Source organism: Pinus tabuliformis, chromosome 1_2, assembly GCF_031772625.1.
Source record: "Pinus tabuliformis cultivar Carrire ecotype Pingquan chromosome 1_2, CPIR1, whole genome shotgun sequence".
Taxonomy (NCBI): domain Eukaryota; kingdom Viridiplantae; phylum Streptophyta; class Pinopsida; order Pinales; family Pinaceae; genus Pinus; species Pinus tabuliformis.
The window spans coordinates 424,511,514-424,535,599 of NC_142298.1; the positions used below are offsets into that span (position 1 = coordinate 424,511,514).

The 24,086-nt window shown below is 39.9% G+C and overlaps 1 protein-coding gene across 1 annotated transcript in view; it reads left to right on the forward strand.

Annotated features, from left to right (window-relative positions):
- Positions 1 to 24,086, forward strand: part of LOC149206157 (CLP protease regulatory subunit CLPX1, mitochondrial-like) — a 273,918-nt gene that overhangs the window by 179,576 nt on the left and 70,256 nt on the right. The window lies entirely within an intron of this gene.

Genomic DNA, 24,086 nt, shown 5'->3' on the forward strand with positions numbered 1-24,086 from the left:
TTGGTCTCTATAAACAAAATTATTCTTTCAATTTTTTTAGAAGTTGATAGAAGGGTTTCTAGCGGTACTTATATGTGTGGGATTCCATTTAGTGCTGTTCGCTTACCGTAGTGGAACAACATATTATACAAAAGTCCCTATTATGAGAAGTTTAGCTTTAGCTAACTTTCAAAGGATAAGAATCTTGTTGAGAGGTGATGAGTGAATGTAAAATCTGGCTTGAAGGGATCTACGCTTTCATTCTTTCTGATTGTCATATAGACACTGCCTAGGCCCTTAGTGACTCACTGCTGCACCAAATGGTGCATTGCTCCATCAAATGACGCTATTCTTATTTTTGTTAGATACTGATCGTTATATGAGACGAATACAATGGTTATTACAAAGCTTTGATGGACACTATTGAGAAAATTGGACCCCATTGCTGGTGCAAGTTGTCTGAACCTGTTTTTACAAGGTTGCAAGAACGGTGATGGTGAACATGTTCTGCTACAAATTTTTGATTCTATATATAGTCCACGTCTTGAGTCTTTCTCTCCAACAAATATATATTCAAATGACTTAGATTGCTCAACTTGTCAAGGAGTGCAGGGCAATGGTTAGCTTTGTCAGAAGCCACCTCTCAAGCTATATCTATAGAGAGCTCCAAATTAGTGTTGTTGAGAGTAGCTGAATCTATATATTTTACCTTTTTCATTTTGATGAAGTGTTTCATAAAGGTCAAACAGGCATTTCGAACATGGTTGTCAGAAAAATGTGGGTCTTTTTGAAGGAAATCAAAGACCAAGAAGGCCATGCCCTGGTGTTGCCTTGCTGTTCACTGAATTTATATTAGTAAGTAGTCTTGGATTCCCCATCATTAATACTCCAACATCTAATTATGTATTTACTTCAACATTTTATAATACCTCTAGGCTCTTTTTAATTGAAATTTAGAAATATTTCATAGATGTCCTTTTATATCTGTTGATAATATATATATATATATATATATATATATATATATATATAGATATAGATATAAAGTTTTTGTTCTTTTCTAAAATCACGATTTACATCCCTTGATTCGACTTTTAACTTTCCTGTGAGTTGAAACTTCAGGAGTAAAATAAGAGGTTTTAATTGCCCTTTTTATTTACCTCTTAAACTTTTAGTTAAATAGAATTGCACCCTTATTCTTCCAAAATGACGACAGACTTTCTTTTACATACAGAAATCAGCAGTTGGTGGCTGTGGTATCAATGAAATAGTGTTAAATATTATAAATTCCACACACTGTATGAATGGAATTAAATGGCAGTATCAATAGGGTAAGAACAATGAGTATTCTGCAATTTAATTAATGTCACGGTACGAACATTAATTCAGTTGTAATTCTACGATGTATGTACATGATAGTATGGAATTCAATTATGACTGAATGAAATGGTGCAGATGGTATGACATATCACGTATTTCCTTAACTGTGACTGTACAGATGGTTGGATGGGTACCTATGCAAATTCATCTGGATGACAGGGTGCGATAAAAAAACCATTTTGTATGTGACGGACTGTACGAAGTAGGGATTTCGTGTTTTGTACGACAGATTGTATGGTGATAGAAATTTAATTATATTGCTAGAAATTTGTATTGATTTTTACAGCCCTCAATAATTGCATGTCAGTTTAATTAAATAAATGTGTGGCATAATCAAATGTATGGAGAGCAGATGATCTATGATAGGTACGGCAGTGATAGTTGATACAATGTTGGGTGGCAATTGTGGTACAACGGATTTGGGCGGCTGCAGTTGATACAGTTACAGGGGATGGTATTATGGATGTAAAATGATGACAGTTGATGCACTTTGCTCTTGCGCTCCTTCGTTATTTATTTATTTATTTTTTCAATAAATTCTGCAAACAGATTTTTCTTCAACCAGATATTCGATTGTAAAAGGTCAGGGGCCAAAATCAGAGAATCTTTGAAAAATTATGTGGTCAAAAAGTCCACAGTTGTATTGCTAAGGGAAACAAGAATTTTTTCTTGATGAAAGGTCTAGTGGGCATTGCTGAGATCAGATGTGGCTCTGTTACCAAATGTGACAACCAATCTGTCTCACCAACTAAATATCCAAAATATGTAGAATACAAAAAGATCATTTTATGATAAAATAAAAATATGTTGAATACATGTATGAGAAATGTTATGATTGGATAACAAATGAGGGCCTCATATAAATGCCTTTGATTAAAGTCATGCCCTTTTATTAGGATGTGTCCCTTCACTAATTATTATTTATAATTTATTGATATTTTTGTATTTATATTTATTAAACATTCTCTCCCAAGTTTTATGGTCCATATAAAATTCTGAAGTCAAAAGGTTTCCCAACCACCCCATAACAGACCTCCAATCTAGACTAATAACCATCTTTTCAAATGGAAAATCTTACCCAAAGAAGATGATTCATTGAATGATGAAGTTTTTCGACAAGAAGAAGAAAGAACCTCCAATCTAGAATAGTAATGAAGTATCTCGTCAAATGGAGGAACTTACCAAAGAAGATGCTTGATGGAAAGATGAAGTTTTTTGACAACATCATTCTTGCCAAAGCATTGAGGAAAAAGTTTCTCTTAAGGGGAAGCCAATGTAACATACATAAATATATTATTATTATTATTATTAAAAGTGCCAAGTGTTGTACACTTTCACACTCATGACTAGTTAGTGTGTATAAATATATGGTCACATGTTCCTTGTGAAATCATCCATTATGTTATTATATCTATCCTTTTACACACTATTGGTGTTATTTTCTATAAGAGATTGTACCACTTATTGACAAAAAGTCAATGAGGGTCATCAACTCGGGAAATTAACAAAACCTGGAAAAATATGGCAAACCTTAGCAAGGATAAACTCAAACCTGAAAAAAGTTGGAACAATTGACAGCTAGAAAAGCTCGAAAAAACTTTGGAGAACATAGAGCTATTTTCAGCACAGTGTTGTAGGCCGAAATGGAGGAGGAATTTACTGTTTTTGCTACTATAATGGATGGATCAGTGTTACTTGGGAGCGGGAGCGAAAGCGGGGAGCGGGAGCGACATTTTCAGAAGCTCCCGGTTTGGGAGCAAATCCCGAAGCTTTATATATATATATATATATATATATATTATATTTTTTTTTATATTTTGCTACATATATGTCAACAAAAACATGTAGATTAATGAATTAGATATAAAAAGAATAAAAAAAATAGATTGAACCATATAACAACAATCATCTAGAAGTTATAATCTTCATCAACCACGTCCACAAGTTAGTAACATAGTAACATACAACATATTGAGTCTTATGATTCATCAATCTTAAAGTTTCAAGCTTTCAAAATTCAATATATAACATTTATCATCATTGATCACCAAAGTTGTATTTGTAAGCTAAGTGTAACCATTACAACAAATAATATCTAACATGAAATGAAATGAAACGACTTTCAACTTTCATGAAGCATCATATTCATAATTCATTACTAATGAGTTATAATTGCCAACTTCATGCTTAAATTGTCATATATTGTTTAAAAAAATATCATAATAAATATGAAAGAGTCAATAGTTATAAAAACTACTAGAAACTAGAAAAGAGAAGTAAACCTATTATCTATTTCTTATGCTTGGGCCTCTTGCCACCATGAGAAATGTCTAATTTTTTAGTCTTGTTGGAAAATCAGGATCTTTGTCATTAATATCACCCTCTAAGCATTAATATCCAAAGGTATCTTTGTCATTACTTTTGTATCTGTATAGGGATCTTTGTCATTAATATCACCCTCTAAGCATTAACATAAGATAGAAAAAGCATAGCATGTCAAGTCAAGATTTTGTTTGAGTGATGCGTACATTTTTAGGAGGGTCATGATAGAGGAGTTTGGCAACCAATGTCACTAACATCAAGGTACATAGAGGGATTGGTGCTCTTGATTAAATACGAGTTCCATACCCTAATACATGACAAAATTCAATGGAAAATTCTACTTTTTCCATATGAAATTCAATGAAGCCGGAACCACTCTCAAATATCCTGAGTCATTTCATGGTAATGTTAAAAATTTAAGTAAAAAGATGAAAATGAAGATTAAGGAGAATCCTTTTACTTTAAGAATTTAACATTACCATGAATAGCATATCAATACTAGGGCCATAGACCTGATCATGAAGTTGCCCCACTCAAAAATGATTTGTTTCTTTAAAAAAAAATGCATTTCGAACATTACTACAAAAAAAAAATTGCAAAAAAGGCAAAACGCTCCTAAAAAGGCAGGGAGCGAAATTTTTTTTAGGGAGCTCGCTCCCGACCCGCTCCTGAGTCGCTCCCGCCCGGAGCGTGGATTGGTAGCGGGGGGGGGGGTGCACCCCCACAACACTGGGATGGATTTTCAAACATTTTAGCCATGGATGGGAGGATGAGCATGAACCTCATTCGGTGGTGTATTTGTGAGGGGAAATTGTGTACATTTGCAAGCATTCACCATGTGTCTTCTTCCACAAATGGAAAGCATTTCATTGGTAGAAATGAAGTATACTGCTTATGGTTTTATTCACTTTGTGAAGTGCAATAGTTTGTGATTGTAGAGGGTGGAGTATTTGTCTTTGTGCATTAGAGCCTTTGCCTTGTGTCTTGTTGGGGTGCAAAATATAAAAATGGGCCCCATAAAGAGTGGGATGTGGATCTTGATTCCCTGAAACTCCTGGCTTGGACTTCTCTTTTGCGACATTCTATATCTGAAATCACTTTTTAATTCCATAATCTGATACTGAACATGGGTCTTGTTTTATTTTTCTTGAGTAGATGATAATGAGTTTGATGCATATGAGAGGCAAATGTAGTTCGTTTTCTATTTTTACAGATATAGCCAGACTTATAAGGTTGAATTTGGATTATGCACAATGTAATCATTTAGGGGAGTTAATATGGACGAGAGACATGAAAGGACATGTCTCTATGAAAGGTCGTGACTTCTTATGAAAGGGAATTCCTGCCTAGTATTTATAACCAATGTTTTAAAAAACGACCGAACCGATTCGGAATTGGCAGAGCCAACCGAGGCAGATCCTTGCCCGGGCCGGCTCAGTACAAAAACCGGGCCAAAGGCCGGTTTGTTATCGAATCGGCCGAGTCGGTCACCGACTCAGCGGGTTTGGTAACAGACCGGCCGACTCGACCGAGTCTGACATAGCTCGACCGAGCCAGTCAAACCCAGTCTGTGGCGAATAAGGGAGGGAAAGAAAACTACAAATTAGGTTTTTTTTTGGTTTTAGGTTTTTTTGCAAGTCCATCTAACCTCTCCCAAGCCTATAAAAGTTACCCAACCCCCTCACATTTCCTCACAACTATCTCATTGCATTTGTGTGAGCATTTGTGAGGAGTTTGTGAAGAGTTGTGGAGTTGGTTTTTGGAGCAGTAGTGAGGAGTCTCTTGGGCAATCATTGGAGCAACAGTGAGGAGCTTCTTGGGTAGTCAATGGTGCAACATTGAGGAGGCTAGAGCCTAGAGTTTTTTTGTTTGTTTGTTTGTTGGCAAATCTGGAAATTGAAAAGAGTAATTTTTGTAAAAGAAATGAATAGTGAAGAGTTGTTTTTTTTTTTCTTTTCATTTTCAGATTTTTTTTCCTTTCATTTCCAAGTCCAAATATCAGAAAATGGCTCCTAGAATGAAAGGTGTTGCCTAGGCATATGCTGAGATGATTGTTAATCAAATGCATTGCAAATTTTGTCATATAAAAATTAAGGGAGGTGGACGGGGCATTCATAGGCAGAAACAACACTTCGCTGGTATTAGAGGCCAAATTGTTCCATGTGCAGCACCAACAGAACATATTGGGGATATTAGAAAGGAGTTTCTAGAAAAATTTGAGAAGCTTAAGGAAGAAAAAGCTAGGCAAAAAGAAATAGAGTCTGAAATTGGGAGGATGAGGAGTATAAAACACATGATGGATGCCAATCCCAATTTTGATTATGAGGGCTCTTCATCTATCCGTTGCGCTGATGCATCCAACCCCTTTCGCTATGTTCCTCCCTCTTTGAAGTCTATTCAAGAAAAGTTTAAGGGTAAAATTTAAAAGGAGGGTGATATCAAAAGTTATTTCACACACTCTCTCCCTCTGATAGTGCACATGGTCCTCAAGCTAATAGAGGTCAAATGCAACCCACTTTAGATGACCATTGGAAGAAAGAATTGAGAGAATTTGCCTGTTATTACATAGCTACATGGTGGTATGATGATGTTATCCACTTCTATGCTTCTCGTTCACCATATTATGAACCTATGTTTGATGCCATATTTGTTGCTGGAAAGGGCTTCAAAGGTCCTACTCTGCTCGAGTTAAGGGGATCTCTTTTGCAAAAAGAGGTTTTGTCCATTGATGAATATTTGAAAGCTTTCAAAAGATCATGGGAAAAAACAAGATGTACCATCATGTCAGATGGATGGACTGATCAAAGGAACTGTACCATCATAAACTTTCTTATCTTTTTCCCATAGGGAACCATGTTTTTAAAATCAATTGATGCATCTGATAGGGTGAAAGATGCACACTTGTTGTTTTAGCTTTTGGATGAGGTTGTTGAAGAGGTGGGGGTGGCTAATGTTGTTCAAATCATCACAGATAATGCCTCTAACTACGTTTTGTTGGTAAACTGTTAAAAGAAAAACACAAAACCATCTTTTGGACCCCATGTGCTGCACATTGCATAGACCTCATGCTTGAGGATATTGATAAAATAGATTGGATCAAGAACATTGTAGAGAATGCCAAAAGCATAACAAAATATATCTACAATCACTCATAATTTTGAACCTGATGAGAAAACACACATGGGGCAAGAATATTGTTAGGCCTGCCATCACTAGATTTGCAACTCATTTTTTGACATTGCAATCTATGCTTTCCCAACATAGAAACTTGCAAGGGGTGTTTTCTAGTGATGAATGGAATGAATGTCAATGGGCTCGCAAATAGGATGGCAAAGATGTGAGAAAGAACGTTAATGAAGAAATATTTTGGAAAAAGGTAGCAAAGATTGTGAAGGTTGTTCAGCCACTTGTTAAGGTGTTTCGGTTGGTGGATGGGGAAAGATTGGCTATGGGCTTCATTTATGAGGCTATGGATCAAGCAGAGGAGGAAATAAAAACAACATAGAAGGATAGAGTAGCTAAGTATGGGCCCATTTGGGAAATCATTGGTCAAAGATGGAACAATCAACTCCATTGCCCTATACATGCAACTGGGTTTTTTTGAACCCAAGGTATCATTATAAAGATCTGGAGGTAGAAGCTTTGACTAGGGAGGTTAGAGATGGATTGATTGAGTGCCTTGAGCGCATTCTCCCTAAGGAGAGTGATCAACTGGAGATACACCGATAGATCACTTGTTTTAGCAGAGCCGTAGGTACCTTTGGCAAGAACCTAGCAAGGAGTGCAAGGGAAGCAGATGAGCCAGGTAAACAAACAATTTATATTTTCAAATTCTTATTTTGTTAAATCGTTTATAATTTTAAAGTTGGATATATTTTGGTGAGCTAACTCATTACACAACTATGTTTTTTGCAGGACAACGGTGGGAGGCATTTGGTAGCCATTGTCCTCAATTGCAGAAGTTTGCAATCCATATTTTGAGTCAAACTTGCAGTTCTTCTAGGTGGGAGCCCAATTGGTCTGTCTTTGAGAGTGTAATGTTCCAATCTTAAATAAATAGTGATATGCAAAGCAAAAATGATTTACAACACAAAAGTTTTAAACAATTAGCAAATGCTCATAAAAACTCTGGAATTAAGAACCAGCTAAGCCATTTTATTAATCAATGGAGGAAGTACAATAGTATGGAGGAATGCACTTGGGCTTGCCTCAATGGCAAGCGTGACAGAACCTAGGTGAGAATACAATGATCTCAAATGTTGGAGATCACTGCTCCTCTAATGCTCTGCACTACCTAGAAAACTTCACTATTGCCTGGAAAGGGACTGCAAGAAACTCCTCCTCCGGTGCTCAGAAAATGATGAAACTTCAACCACAAACTCCTTGGCCAAAACCCACAAAAACCCAGAAATGGTTTGGTCTGATTTGGACTTCCCAAAATCGGTCCCCAAAGGCACTATTCAATCCTTAATAATTCTACATTGTCTGCTGCAAAGATACGACTTAAAACCCCAACTCCGGTGCTCAGAAAATTATGAAACTTTATATTTGGGATCCTTGTCAAAAACCCAGAAAAACCTAGAAAGAATTTTGGTTGGTTTAGACTTCTAAAATTTGACCCCCTTGGAGCCCAACCTTAGCTGCAACTGCAAAACTCGGCCTGCTGGAAACTGCCTGTAAATCTTGCTGGAAATGCCCCCAAAGTGCTGGGCTGACCCTTGCTATCCAATCCCTGACTTCCCGGGTGAGCTCTTGGCCTAAGACACCTGCTCCTAAGCTCCACGAAAAACCATTGAGTGGCCTCTGTGCTGTCCCCTAGCCCAGCAATTCAAATTGCTGGGATGCTGGCTGTGCTGGCTATAAAACTCATCAAGAATACTGGTCTATTGTTGCTATCTCAACTCTCTAACTCTCCGACAAAGAATCTGATCTCTTCTGGCTTCTATCTCCCTTTGCGTATTTTTTGGCTAGAAATACGCACTCCCTGCTCTGCGCTGGTTGTTGGTGCTATGTCACTGCCCCTGAACTCTTGAAATCCTTTTAGAACTACCTCTCTAGGGTGGGCACGAATGGTCCCCCAAAGTAGAGGTTGAATATCTCGTTTCAGAGATTCGTGGCTAAACAACCGTTTGACTCAGCTAAACGGCAGAGTGAACAGTCAAGTGATTTTGTTTGCAAGATGTATGAATGAATCCCAAAATGAGAGCTACTCCCTCCTTATAACTCCTTGGGCCTCCCTTTCCTCATGTGGGCCCCTCCTTCCACCTATTCAACTTTCCCTCCAAGCTATTCAAATGGGTGGTCCCCACATTCCACTAGCAACCAAATTAAGTCGAATTGTCTCCTGAGTCCCTAAGTCGAAAATGATGGGTGCTCTTCCTTAGCCAAAATTGTGCAAAATTGTGTAGCAACACCCTGTTACAAATGTGTTTGAGAAGGGACATGACAGTCTTCCCCTCCCAAATGTTGCTTGCCCTCAAGCAACCTCAAAGATGGGTGCTCCAATATGTGCTCACCGTCCCAGGTGGCATCCACATACGACAAGTTCTTGCAACGCTCCAAACATTGCTTGTCCTCAAGCAATGCCTGAACGAGCATCCTCTCTAACTGTTGCTCGCCACTATTACTACAACATGTGCCAGGGTCCCAGATGTGCCATTGAATCGTCCTTGACCTCAACACTGTCCTGATATGAAAGAATCCTTCAATACCAGGATCCTAGGCCATCTTGTCCAACATGAAGCTCCCGTCGCTCCACTCACTATCCTGTGCGGTGCAAGTACCAGAAGTCGCTTGCTGCATCAGTGACTCGCTAAAGCCCAATGAAAGATCTGTATGATCTCCCCCTGCAGTAGCCGACGCATCCCTAAAGGTTATTGAGCTGTGAAGACCTATGACACCCCTGTTCCCTGCTAGTCCCAGAGTGGTGCCACCATGCTGACGCTGCGCTACTCTGACAATGTCATACTCCCCATCATGCACAGACAATATCCTCCTCTCTTGGAACTCGATGGTGGAATACTGAAAGAGGCGAGACACATCCTGCCTGGGCATCTCCATGGCACCAAGGCCTACCCATCCAAATATAACTCCAAACTTGTGTAGCAATAGAGAATGTTTGCCTCCCCATATGATGAAACCCTCTGTGAACCCCCATGTGTCATCCCAAGAGCGAACAATATCACTCTCTGCCACGACCCTGCTCATCACGAGTGATCTGTCGATCAACTGAATACCTGCATCCCATAGGCAGACCTGTTGCAGCATGGCCATGACAATCGATGGAATCCCTTTGGCCCTCATCTCTAGTCCTTGCATGCCACCCATATATAGGCTCCATACATCATGAACTAATCTGAGGCATGCTAAACTGCTTGGTGCTTGCCACTGTGTAGTACTACTGATGACTACTGGAAACCACGTGTGCCAAATAGCTACCCCCTGAATGAAACCAATAAATGGGTATCTGATACACACAATCGACTCAGTGTATGCGGATCCATCTTGCTCCTGCCAACCATCGCCACTGGTTCGGCTACCCGCCCCCTGGAGAATGTGTCGATACAATGTCGGGAACCTGAATACATACTGGACAACTATCTCAGCCGTACACGGTATCCTTTGCTCATGCATGGTCCAGACATGCCCTGTGGAAAGAGTGAAACATGTCTCCCCTGTGACCAACTCCCCAGGCATAGGATCAGTGATGAATGATATGCCATCCCTGTCGGTGATCACCTCATCCCTCGACTTGTGGCTATCAACTCGCGCATCGACTTGATGCCCCCGCTGAGAAGTCTCCCCTCTATCGCACCAAGTATCATCCAAATATCTTGGGTGAGCTCCCCGTCCCCTGTTGCTCATGCCCAGAGTGTCAAAGGACAACAACTTGATCGCCCGTTCTTGTAAGTGACGTATAAGAGGGTCAGGAGTGTGAGTCCCCACGGATACCATCAAGTATTGCTCATCTGTGTCCCCATCGATCTTGGGTGAACTACACGCAAAGGTATGCCCGGTATCTTCGTCCATGGGTGTCCCTGGAGGCAACACTCCAAGACCTCGTTGTGCAACACCATATGCCTCTGCATACGACTGATAATCCCAGTACCCTTGGACATGCCACTGTACATCGCGACCTACCCATGTACATTGCTGGATACCCTCCGCTGCAGTTATGCCATCTTGTACCGTCTTGCTTCCTACCCGTGTCACTGCCCCTGTCACTCCATGCATGTACTCACTGCGATGTGAGGCACTCCCACTTCGCAACGCAATCCAACACACTACAATACACCACCATGCATCTCCATGCCCACTTATAGACTACTGCTCAACGCTAGATGTTCCCACAGATCCCTGGATATGATGGCCTAGAGCTATGTCTCTACGTGTCAGGCCACACCCGATCAGTATCATCACCTCCACCATTGCATCATTATCCCCGCCGATGAATGGATCTTCCCTCCAAATCCCCCTTGAGGGATTCAAGAAGTGACTCTCCCTGTGTGTCAACATTGATGCCACCACTGCTTTGCTCCTTTGCGTCCTCTGTGCCCCACACAAAAGTGAAGAGCCCCCAGCTCCATGCAAGGCACCATCTGGTGGCCTGCCAATGCCACCTCCTCCGACAAACTCCTGCCAGAGTATGTTGATCACCTAGTGATCCCGTGTACAAATGCCATACCAAGAAAACCAAAAGAGTATGTCCATAAATTGGTCGGTCACTGGTGTTGACCAAGACTCCCCTAGCGAATGTGCATGCTCAACTGCTATGTCAACTGCACCATCCCAGTTGTAGTCAACCGTCATACATGGGAAATGATAGGTGGTCCCTCTCGGATCCCAATGCTAGTCGGGGCTTCCAGCATCCCCAGTGCCTAGAAACTCCTATTGAGCTCCACTTGGGTCCACTACCATCTCCATAGTCCACTCCACCGGATATCAACTCAGAATCTCTCGCCACCCAACCCCAAGAGAGGGATCGAATGCATGAACTACCGCACATAGAACAACCCCAACATGCGGGTGTTTCATCCTGTGCAACTCAGGTCGTCTCATCTCGCTATCCTGGTCAATACATACAATCTGACTAGGTAGCTCTGTCTCCCTTTGTCCAATGGGCCAAGGTAACCTAACAGTGCTGCCAACCCCGTTTATGTATGCTCGAAGAGGGCTGCTCTCACGCTCCAACGTGCACTCTAGCTGCACCAATAGGGAATCCAACTGGTCCCCAACGTGAGTCAATTTGGTTGTGGACTCGGCCCAAACTGCTCTCATGCCCTCCAACTCCTCGTTCTGTTGCAAAATCACTTCTCACACTAACATGACCTTCCTTTTTAATGCTAGAAGGTCGGCCTGAAACTGATGGAACTGTCGTGGGCATCTATCACCTGTAAACTCGGTCACGACTCTAGATACCTCAACAACTGTTGGCATCTCGTCCAGGGATGGCACCCCCTCAACAAATGGCTCTATGTGATTAGGCTCTATCCTCTCAATCAGGGTGTCAACTGGGGTTATCAAAGAGGTCTCTTATAAAGGTGACTCTTGTGCCACATTAGGTATATCGATGTGCTCCTCATCATCCCGTGGGCTCTCAACATCATGCTTAACCCTCAAGCTCCTGATATCTAAAGCCAGGTCTCCACTAGCAAAAGCACCCCCTAGTCTCACCCTCTAACCGTCTTTGTCCTGTTTGCTCCTTTTCAGGAGATCTGGTGCCCTGATCTAGTCGACTTTCCCCACACGATGTAGATGGCTGCACCCCCACGACCTGCTCACCTCTAACATCCTTGTTGAAAGGGTGAGGATGGGTTTGGTTTGTCACCCTCCTCAACTGGGCCAACCTCTCATCGTCCCAATGAATTCTACCCTAGAATTTTTGCATACTGGATTTCCCTTGAGCAATGGGCTTGTCCCTGTTTCACTCGTCATTGTGCACTCATACCCAAAGCTTCCATGATCTTTTGGGTAATTTCCCACAGCTGGGCCAAGGTCATGCTTTGATACCACTGTAATGAGTGATATGCAAAGCAAAAACGATTTACAACACAAAAATTTTAAACAATCAGCAAATGCTCATAATAAAAACTCTAAAAAAAACTCATAAAAACTCTGGAATTAAGAGCCAACAGAGCCATTTTATTAATCAATGGTGCAAGTACTATAGTATGGAGGAATGCACCTGGGCTTGGCTCAATGGCAAGCGTAGTATGGAGGAATGCACCTGGGCTTGGCTCAATGGCAAGCGTGACAGAACCCAAGGTGATAATACAATGATCTCACATGCTGGAAAGGGACTGCAAGAAACTCCTCCTTTGGTGATAAGAAAATGATGAAACTTCAACCACAAACTCCTTGGCCAAAACCCACAAAAACCCAGAAATGGTTTGGCGCAATTTGGACTTCCCAAAATCGACCCCAAAGGCGCTATTCAATCCCCAACAATTCTACATTGTCTGCTGCAAAGATACGGCTTAAAACCCCACCTTCGGTGCTCAGAAAATTATGAAACTTTACATTTGGGATCCTTGTCAAAAACCTAGAAAGTATTTTGGTTGGTTTAGAATTTTGAAATTCAACCCCCTTGGAGCCCTACCTCAGCTGCAACTGCAAAACTCGGCCTACTAGAAACTACCTATAAATCCTGCTGGAAATTCCCCTAAGAGCTGGGCTGACCCTTGCTATCCAATCCCTGACTTCCCGGGTGAGCTCTTGGCTTAAGACACCTGCCCCTAAGCTCCATGAAAAACTGTTCAGTGGCCTCTGCACTGTCCCCTATCCTGGCAATTCGAATTGCTGAAATGCTGGCTATAAAACTCAGCAAGAATGTTGGTCTATTGTTGCTATCTCAGCTCTCTAACTCTCCTGCAAACAATCTGATCTTTGTTGGCCTCTATCTCCCTTTGCGTATTCTCTGGCTGCCCAGAAATACGCATTCCTTGCTCTGCGTTGGTCGGTGGTGCTTTGTCATTGCCTCAGAACTCCTGAAATCCTTATAGAACTGCCTCTCTAGGGTGGGCACGGATGGTCCTCCGAAGTAGAGGTTGAATCTCCAGCTTGAGAGATTCGTGGCTAAATAGCCAGTTGACTCAGCTAAACAGCGGAGTGAACAGTCAAGTGATTTTGTTTGCAAGATGTATGAATGAATCCCAAAATGAGAGCTGCTCCCTCCTTATAACTCCTTAGGCCTCCCTTGCCTCATGTGGGCCCCTCCACCCACCTATTCGACTTTTCCTCCAAGCTATTCAAATGGGTCAATTTGAATTCCCATGTGGGTGCCCCCCACATTCCACTAACAACCAAAGTAATTTGAATTGCCTCCTAAGTCCCTAAGTCGAAAATGATGGTTCTCTTCCTTAGCCAAAATGGTGCAAAATTGTGTAGCAACACCCTATTACAAATGTGTTTGAGAAGGGACATGACAGGGAGGATTCACACGAAGAAGAGAAACCGTTTGGAACAAAAACAGTTAAAGGATCTAGTCTATGTCCAATACAATCTCCGGCTAAGACGCAACCAATTGCTGAACAAAAGACTTGATATAGATCCCATTGTGTTGGAAGATATTGATCCAACATCAGATTGGGTAGTGGAGAGTCATCCAACAGAGTTTGATTCTGATGAGGATATTGGTCTTGATTTGGATTTACAGATGGAGGCATTAGTTGAACATAATGTTCAGTTAAATGTAGATCCACTAGTACTAGGCCCAACCCCAAGTCCTCCAGTTGCAGGCACTTCCTCTACTTAGCCACGACGCAAGCGCATAGCTCGTCTATCTCAGCGTGCAGTTGCTGCGCCTACTAGTGCTACTACTTCTACGGTTGTAGTTGGAGATCGTGATCAAGAGAAGGAGCCATGGGTTTCCCCGTTTGACTCTGATTCAGTGTCTGAGCCAAATGATGTTGGCTTCTCTAGCAGTAGCAAGTAGTGACTAGTGACTAGTGATGTTTTGTTGTAGAGGCCATTTAGAGCCTCCTTGGTTATGTGTTTTTGTTCTGATCTCTATATATTACATGTATTGGACAGTGCACTGGGCGCCATTTTGATATAATGGATATATTAATGAGTCTACTTTGATCGTATGTTGTCTTCTCTCTATATTCTAATGCTTTGTGTTTGGAAACATGAATTAAAATCTTCAAAATTATGGCTTTTTTTTTTTTTTTTTTTTAATGAAAAAATAAATATTTAATGTATTTTTTACAAATACCGAGTCATTGAAATCAACTAGGTCGAGTTGGAGTCAGAGTTGACCATCGACTGGTTCAGAGTCTGAGTTGTGTTGAAATTTGATGACTAAAAAAAGGTTTCCTACAATCCCAACCTGATTTTAATTTCACATTATCACTCCCATTCAATTAAATTCCCTTACCCATAAACATACATTCAACATATAGAATTTTGGAAATGAAATTTTCAGAGTAAAACACATGGGATTGTCAACACATGCTGAAAATAAATATGGACATAACCAAATCAACAACACATAAAAGTACACACAGATTTTTGGTAAACTTAGACCTAGGCAAAACACCTTCAATCTTCTCCGAGGAAAACCTGTTAGAGAGCTCTTCAAATTTATTTATCTTTCAAGTTTAGGAAAAATGCATTTGCAGACAAAACAAAACAGTAAAATACAACTTATCTCTTCAGCCCAAAACTCCTTGAAAACCGTGCCCACTTGAAGCTGAAAATATGTACTGTACGGATACAGCTGTATATAATCTGTACTGACTATACAAATTTCCATACCACTGTACGAACTGTATGGTTTTCCGTACTACTATACATACTGTACGATTTTTTTTCAATTTGTTTTTCAAAAACTTCTCTCGAACGACGTGCAACTCACAACATTCAATGTTGTTCTTACTGTACCTTATGCTGTTTTCGATGCCTTGATTTCCATGCCCAACTTTACCCATAAATCAGTCCTTCAGCTTGCTGCAACAAATTTCTCCTTCAAAACTTTTCTCCAGCTCTCAACCTCCTTTCTCCAATCTGCTCATGAAGAATGAATGCAGTCTCTCTTTTCTTTTCCCCCTTTTGTTTCCCTAAATGGCTTTTGGGCAATCCTAAGATCTAATGGCTCAGATTCATTTAGATCAAGGGATGAGAATATATGTGCATATAATTCTCACTTTCTATTTTTTAACTCACCCATTAAATAAAATGCCCACATTGTACTTTATGTCTAAAGTGACTTTTCACTTTATAATTGAACATTGACTTTACCACTTATAAAGTCATTTTCACTTTATAAAGTCACACTTAGGAAAATAATTATTTTGGACACTTTTCCCTAGGTAGAGACTAACCTATGGGAAACCACTTGTCCAAGGTACATTAAAAATCAACAATTCGGAGTTTTAAAACATTGTTTATAACGAGACCTTGATTTGTAATACCGGATCATTCTCTCGTACATTTTATATGTATTATTATTTATCTGAATGGATACTTTTATTTTACAAGTGTTTTGGGAATTTAAATCGTGAGCTTGGTTTGGCAATCACATTAAGTGTTAGAGCCTCATCGTCTGATCTCAGTCTTTTGCCATTAGACCTTTGGTTAAAAATTTTGATGCCCTTGGCCGCTCTTACAATGTTCTCAGAGTTTCTTTAGTTGTTTTCATGGTTTTGACCTTACATAGGCTTTTGGCTAGTACTTTCTTCATAGAATTTTTCTGATTTTCTGGGTTATTGACCATGATAGACTTTTGGACATCTTCAATTTAAAAATTATAGTCATAATAAAAAATAGGAAAAAAAATGGGGTGGCATTCTATTGCAAATGCAAGAAAATCATAAAATAAAAAATAATAATATTTTTAGCCAAATAAGGTTACGAATTTACTGTCAAAGTAGGTCATCTTCAAAGTTTGTGCAGGTGATGCCAAAATTCTTGAGTCTCACTGCTAGCCACAATGATTATTAATAATTGTGCAAAAGGGTCCTTTTGGGTCCAAATTATAACTAGTGGCATCACTTTCCACATAGATTGAAGAATCAAGCTACCACTGATAAGTGTACTTGTGGCAAGCAATGTTATTAGAATCGGATCGGCCATCATACCTGTAGACCCCCAGACTAAGAGCCAATTGAAATTGCTAAAAAAATCCAATGTTCCATCGAGTTTCCGAGATAGGGAAACGCGGGAGCGGGGATACGCACAAGGGGGACATATATAAGCAACCCCAAAATTTAGGGAATTTTTGGGGAAATTGGGGAACGCCAGAGACATTAAATTTATAAAATTATAAATTATTAAAAATTTAATATATAAAAATAAAAAAATAGAATCCCAAAAATATGTCAATAACTAAATAGAAAATCTTAATAATTATGAAATGTACAGAGCTTGTGTGATGGCTAATTGAACAAGCTCTCTACCCTTAGTGTGTTTCCTCATATGAGTGGTTGTAGATGTATCTAGTGATAGATTTTGCTTCTTCCACACACACTTCTTCACCCACTCAATTTGACCAATGTCCTCAAGCATGAGGTCCAAACAATGGGGCTGCGCATGGAGTCGACCAAATGGTAGGGTGTTTTTCCTCCATCCACCCTGTTGCAACATAGTTGGAGGCATTATCCGTGATTAGTTGTATAACATTGTCAACCCCTACTTCCATAACCACTTCATCCAAAAGACGAAATAGTAACTGTGCATCCTTCACATGTGTTGAGAAATCTAAGGTATATGCTTTAGGTGATTTTTCTTCTAATGATAACTGCTTGTGAATGCTTTTTACTTCATTAGATTATGATCTTCTCTTTTGTTAGATTATTATAGTGTTTTTCATCAAACAACTACCAAAGGATAAACAATAAAGGGACAAGAGACACAAAATATAGGTGATCAGCCAGGGCCAAAACCTCTCCCACTTGAGAGGAAAACCCAAACGAATTCTTCTTCTTATAGAGACTTCAATTGACGAATACCAAGACCAAGACCCTTGACCTATTTGCCTCTCCAAGACCAAGTCACAAAGCTTCCTTAATAAGATCGTTCTTCCTTGAGTCAACAATAGTCAACTCTCTTGCTTCTTCCTCCTTCTTGGCTACCCTTCAGAACTTCGGTCTCTTGAACATATCTGAAACTTTTCGGCCCTAATTCAGAGAGCCCTAGATTTGGCCCTTGAGCAATTTTGTTCTTCAACCTTAATTTTTCAACAATTCATAATTTATCTGGATAAAAAATAAATTGCTGGGAATAAATATTTGTTGCGAGAAAATAAATCTTGGCTAGTATTAAGAGATTTAACAAGAAGCATGAAGAATACGTTGGGAGTGGTTTCCAGGGCTAAAACTATAGATATCAGCTCAGAAAATTAGAAGAATAGTCGTGGCCAATTTTGGGCCTCTCTATAACTCATTTTTAAATTGATCATAGAAAAGAGGAATCTGGAATATTTGAAATAGGACCTAGCTTGGAGGTCGAATTTCTAACTTCATATTTTCAAAATGGATCTTTATTCAATTAACACATATAGGAAAAACCTAAGCATACCACGGATGGAGTATATTGAAGAATGGTTTACTTGAATAACTGCCTCAATGATTAGATTAACAAACATTTGAAAAGAATTATATACTCCAACACAATTGCTGTGAAAGGGAGAGAGAATTCATTTCACCGGTGGTCCTTCTGCAATTTTGTGAGTGTCCTTTATCTTGTTTTGAAGCAATACCCTTTCCTTATCCTTAGTCTTTGATCATCCAACTTTATTAATTGTCTTAATATTTGTAAAGCCAATCCTTGACTGCAGTTTCTCTTTTTCTTCCAAGTAAGCTCATATTATTTAGTCGATGGAAGCCCAATCCGAATCCCCTAGGGATGAAGACCTTTGCTTTTACGCAAGTATCAGGATTTTGTAAAGTGCTTTGGCCTCTTACCTTTTCAAAATTTAGTTTGTAAAATTATTCTTTCAATTTCGTAGAGCGCTATTTTTGAAGGTGCATGTCATCTATGGTTTCAAGAGTTTTAAATGAGTAATGAAATCTCGTGAATGTTCGCTGGTGACTCTTTATGATCTTTGAATGCATGGAATTATTTTAGAGTTCTTTGAATATTTGGACCATTTCTCTACTTTTTTTCTACTTATTTGCTTCAAATATGTTTTCCTCATGATGTATGAATGGACACGTACTATGGAATGAATTGTCAGATTATATTCATTTTTGATATTATTATCTTTATTTTCCTTTTAAAACACCTGGTCCACTCACAGGTGAATGTGTTGAGTGATCATATTTCTATTCTTTGATTTATTTTGAATATTAGATTGAATGAAAAGAGGAGTACCACTTTTATGGAAAAACACAGAGAAAACCCGAACAAGGCCCTACGTGGTTGACTCTTTTCCTTGACTGGAAAAGGCATCAAGAAGGCTTTTGGGTTCTCCATGTACAGAAATGGTGTTTTTTTCACAGTTTCTCTGAAGTCTAGTTTCCATCCTTGTGATTGATTTATATTGATGAATTATATTTGCTGTTCTTTTGATTGCATTTTGTTCTACTGCTTCAAATGTTGGTTTGTGCATCCAAGAATGCTGCAAACATTGCCACCGGGATAAAATCTGCAAGGGTTCGGAAAACCAAAAAATTGTAAAAATCAGGAAAATGTCTGTAAAAATCGGCGAATATTGGAAAAATTAACATACCACCAAAATATTGATAAAATAAGCAAACATAGGCTCGGCCAAAAAATCGTGATTTCACGATAGAATTGGGATGTTTCTGAATAGATTTTGTAAATGACGTAGAATATCCTTCACTTTCTTTGTCAGATACACTTTTTGCCCATGTTATAGTTTTCTGCATGATTTATCCCTTCTTGGACCTTTTTTTCTTCCCAAGTATACTAAATACTTGTCAATGATCTAATTATATTTCTTGTGGTTGTCATACTTTAAACATCACTGCTCTATGAAAATAGATCCTGATGTAACTTATTAGAGAATTTCCTTTTGTTAATTCTAGGTATGTTCTATGCTTAGAGCAATTTATTTTATTTTTCACTGTTAGCTCCATATCTTTTCCAGATTAGCAATCACATCAGCATTAAAGTAAACTGCAGATAGAACATAAACATAATTGCAGAAGACAAGCCAAGACAAGAGGACACAAGATGTGGCGCTAGCCAAGGACAAACCTCAATGTGGGGAAACCCTTGATCAATTCTTCTTATATGTTCTTCAATAGTTCAACAGAGAGAGAGAGAGAGATAGTACATTTACAACAAAAGTCAACACTTTGACTTATCTAGATAAGAGCATAGATCATCTCTACAGAGATGATACATGAAATCAGTTGAAGACATTCTCCTTCAACTGATTCTCCAAGGTGACTCCTTCACCTATCGTTGTGTTGCATTTTGTCATCATGCTGCACCTCACCGTGTTGCACCATGCTGCACCCATCATCACTATGTTGCATCTCATCACGGTTCATTAATCATGATTGTACCCGTCACTGTATTGCATTATGTGCCATTGTTGCACCATGTTGCCATACTGACCTATGTGTTGGCTGCATCTTGCTTGCTTGTTGTCCCTAGCATGCTTGTTGTCCTTAGCATGCTTGCTGTTGCATGCTAGCTGTCCCTTGCATGCTAGCTGTAACATTGCATGCTTGGTGTATTTGCTGCTAAGCTATGTCACAAGGTTCGTCGAACTTTAACCTTGAGGTTCGAATTTTGGCGAACCTTAAAAAAAATTGAGGTTCGACGAACCTTATCGAACCTCATAGCCATTGACCAAGTCCGAAGATCAAAACTCATAACTTTATGGCACAACTCAAGCTTGTAATTTATCCTTTCAGTTTCCATGTCCGTGATAGCATTTTTGATGTTCATTGATGTTGATTTCTGTTAATTTTAGGTATGTTCTATGCTAGAGAAATTTATTTGAATTTTCCAATATCTTTTCCAGATTAACAATCACATCAGCATTAAAGTAAACTGCAGATAGAACATAAATATAAATCGCAGAAGACAAGCCAAGACAAGAGGACACAAGATGTGGCGTCGGCCAGGTTCAAACCCAATGTGGGGAAACCCTTGATCAATTCTTCTTTTATGTTCTTCAATGTTCAGCAGAGAAAGAGAGAGATAGTACATATACAATAGAAGTCAATATTTTGACTTTTGATATCTCATGAGATCAATTGAAGACATATTGCTTCAACTCATTCTCTAAGGTGACTCCTTCATAGTGTTGCCTTTCGTTCATTTGCTGTACATTACCGTGTGACACCTTGCTGTACTGTCAGATGTGTTGAACCTTGATGACTGAGTTGCTCTCATCTTCATGCTGCTCATCATGTTGCATCTTCCATGGTCTTATTTATCATCAAGCTGCCCATACTCATGATCTCATTCATCATTATGTTGCCCATGATCTCGTTTATCATTATGCTTCCCATGATCTCATTTATCATCATGCTGCCCATGCTCATATCATCATGCATCATTATGCTACCCATGATCTCATTTTAATGTTGCTGTAGGATTTCATAGATCCTCTTGCCACAGGAATACGTTGATGATACATGTGCCAAGGATTTCCTCATCGAATCCTTATCTCGTCATAGAGTCATAGCAAGACAATAATATAACTTACTACGGTTCCATGACCTTGACTGTGACTGCATTTGATTGTGACTTTGCTTGACTGCTGTTTCATGCCTTTGTTGCGGCTGTGCCTTATGTATTGACCCAATTCATAGATCATAGTTGCGTCCTTATCCTACTGAATATGACTACACTTAATACGTCTCCTTTGCCTGTGTATAAGACTTGTCTCCATGACTGATCCGAATTTGATCCATAAATATTCTCAAAGTGCCATGACTGTATCAAATCAGGACAGACTTCGAATTTATGGATAAAGAGCTATCAGGAAGACCTATGGACAGTGGCAATTTGTAGCCAGCAAGGAACAACGAGGACCTCAGTCAAAGTGTGCTGACCGAGGCCCATGGAGACCGTGCAGGACGCAAAACTGGCAGTTAGGAAGCACAGATCGGGAAATGGAGGCCATTTCTGATGCACGATTCGCAAAACCCCTTGAGAAGGAGAAGCCGCGAGCGCTTGGTCGCATGGGAAGCCGAGAAACTGTAGGGAAAGCGCTAACGCGAAAGGTGGGTCCCGCGCTCCAAAATCGGCGGTATATCGGAGGCGCTTTGGGGCGGTAAGTGGATTTGGCAGAAAACGAGCGATTCCATACATTGTGCGACGCATGTCCGGCGGATGAGAGAGAAAACCACCTCTCATCGCGCGCTAACAGTCGAGCAAGTCAACCGCGCGAAATGAGCGAACACCGTAGGATCTGGGGGCTCCAGATCTGACGGCGGAGATTGCGCCCGATGGAGGAACCAGATTTAACAAGAGAATTAAGTCACAACATATAAAAGTCTGAAATCCGATTTGACTGCTGAGTTGGCGGATGAATCATTCCACAGTGTAACTAAAATACCAAACCGTCAAGGAAGAGCTGGCGCAGTTCGTGAGAGGACAAGTGGCCACCTCCCTGTGAGATGTTGGTGATGACGCAGAGGCAGGGAACTCCAAGCGAACAACAACAGGCGAACCGAAGGGGCGGGAGAGGAAATGAACAGTCGAGGACAGATTGGCTTTAAGCCATGAATAGACAGAGAACATAACAAAAGAGAGAACGAGGAGAACAGAGACAAGCGAGAAAGAGACAGTGAAGCAAGAAACAAAAAAACAGAGCGCCAAGTTGGCCTAAGGCAGCATCGAGCAGACAGAAGGCTTGAGAGGTTCAAGCCATCCCGGTGAGGATATCTGTTGGGAATTGAGCACCATTGGACTCATCCCATTGAAGACCAGAGAGGTCGAGACTTGGTAAGGAAAGAGTCTGTGCACTGTAGTGGCTTGGGGAATCCAAGAACCACCCTACTAAGCATCCTCTGTTTTAGGAGACTCAAGTTGAGCTCCTCATTGTAAATCTCTGCTTTAAAGACACAATAAAAGAAGGCCACCAATGAAAGTTGGATTGGCGACGTAGCCCTGGAGAATGGGGTGAACTCCTTATTAATCTGTTGTGTTCTTGTATTTTCTTACTGTGTTTCTCTTACTGTTTTTTTATTTTCCAGTGTTTGTGTATTTTGCAATCTGATCGATCCGTTGCCTAAGATAACATAGACACACACCAGCACATGAGTCTGTAATACCTTCATTCATTAATTATTTAACTGAGATCACTCACGAGTGAATTTCAGGTCAATGACGAAGGTGACTTCATTACAACGTGTAAATGTCCTATTACAACATGAAAATATCTTCTCTTACTGCTACTAAGTATCTATATTACAACGTGTAAATGTCTCTATTGCTGTGTATACATATTGCCATTAGTGCGTATATGTATCTCCATTACCAGCGTATAGATATATATATATATATATATATATATATATATATATATATATTTCCATTGCCTGCGTGTATATATATATTTCCATTGCCTGCGTGTATATATATATCTTCATTGCCTGCGTGTATATATGTCTCTTGTGTATAAGGTCTTTTATCTCTGCGTATAGATGTCTCCATAGGCACGAATTAGGGCATCACATTGATTGTAACTCGGGCTTCATCTGCAGCTAGGGCATTCTTCATTAGTGTCTCTCCTTCACCAAAAACCCAAGACGTGGAGAGGAGATCACATGAAGTATGTATGTCAAATGACTTCGAGTCCTCTCCTATTTATACTAAAACGTAGATGATGAATAGAGATGACTATTGGGCTTCCGAGCCTACATAAGACGCTCGCTGACTTGACAATTTGTTTTATAACATAAATAAATTCATAACTGCATAAATACTTATCGGAATTGGATGATCTTTAGATCAATCCTACACCTCTTGATGAGAGGGATCCAATAAAAATATCAGCAGCCATAAACATGGAGTTTGGCCCTAGTTGCCAATTTTAACAATCTCTTACTATTTTATCCTATAATATATATATATATATATATATATATATATATATATATATACACGAACCTTATGACGAACCTCATAAAAACATACGAACTCAAACTGAACCTAATCATTGTCGAACCCGAACCAGAACCTGAACCATGTAACATTGCTGCTAAGTACCATACAACTTCCCTAATGTTAGTTAGCTGTCCCTTGCATGCTGCTCTCCTTCGGAGACAGATGCTCTGGCTGTTTTGGCAGTCCCTGGCTATTCCCGGCAGTTTTGGTTGTTCCCGGTAGTTCCAACAGTTCGGTTGTTCCTGACAGTTTCGGCTTTTTCGGCAGGTCTGGCTTTTCCGGCAGTTCTGACTTTTCCGACTTTTCTGGTAGTTCCGAGTTTTCCGGCATTTCAGACAATTCTGTGTTTTCCAGCAGTTCCGACTTTT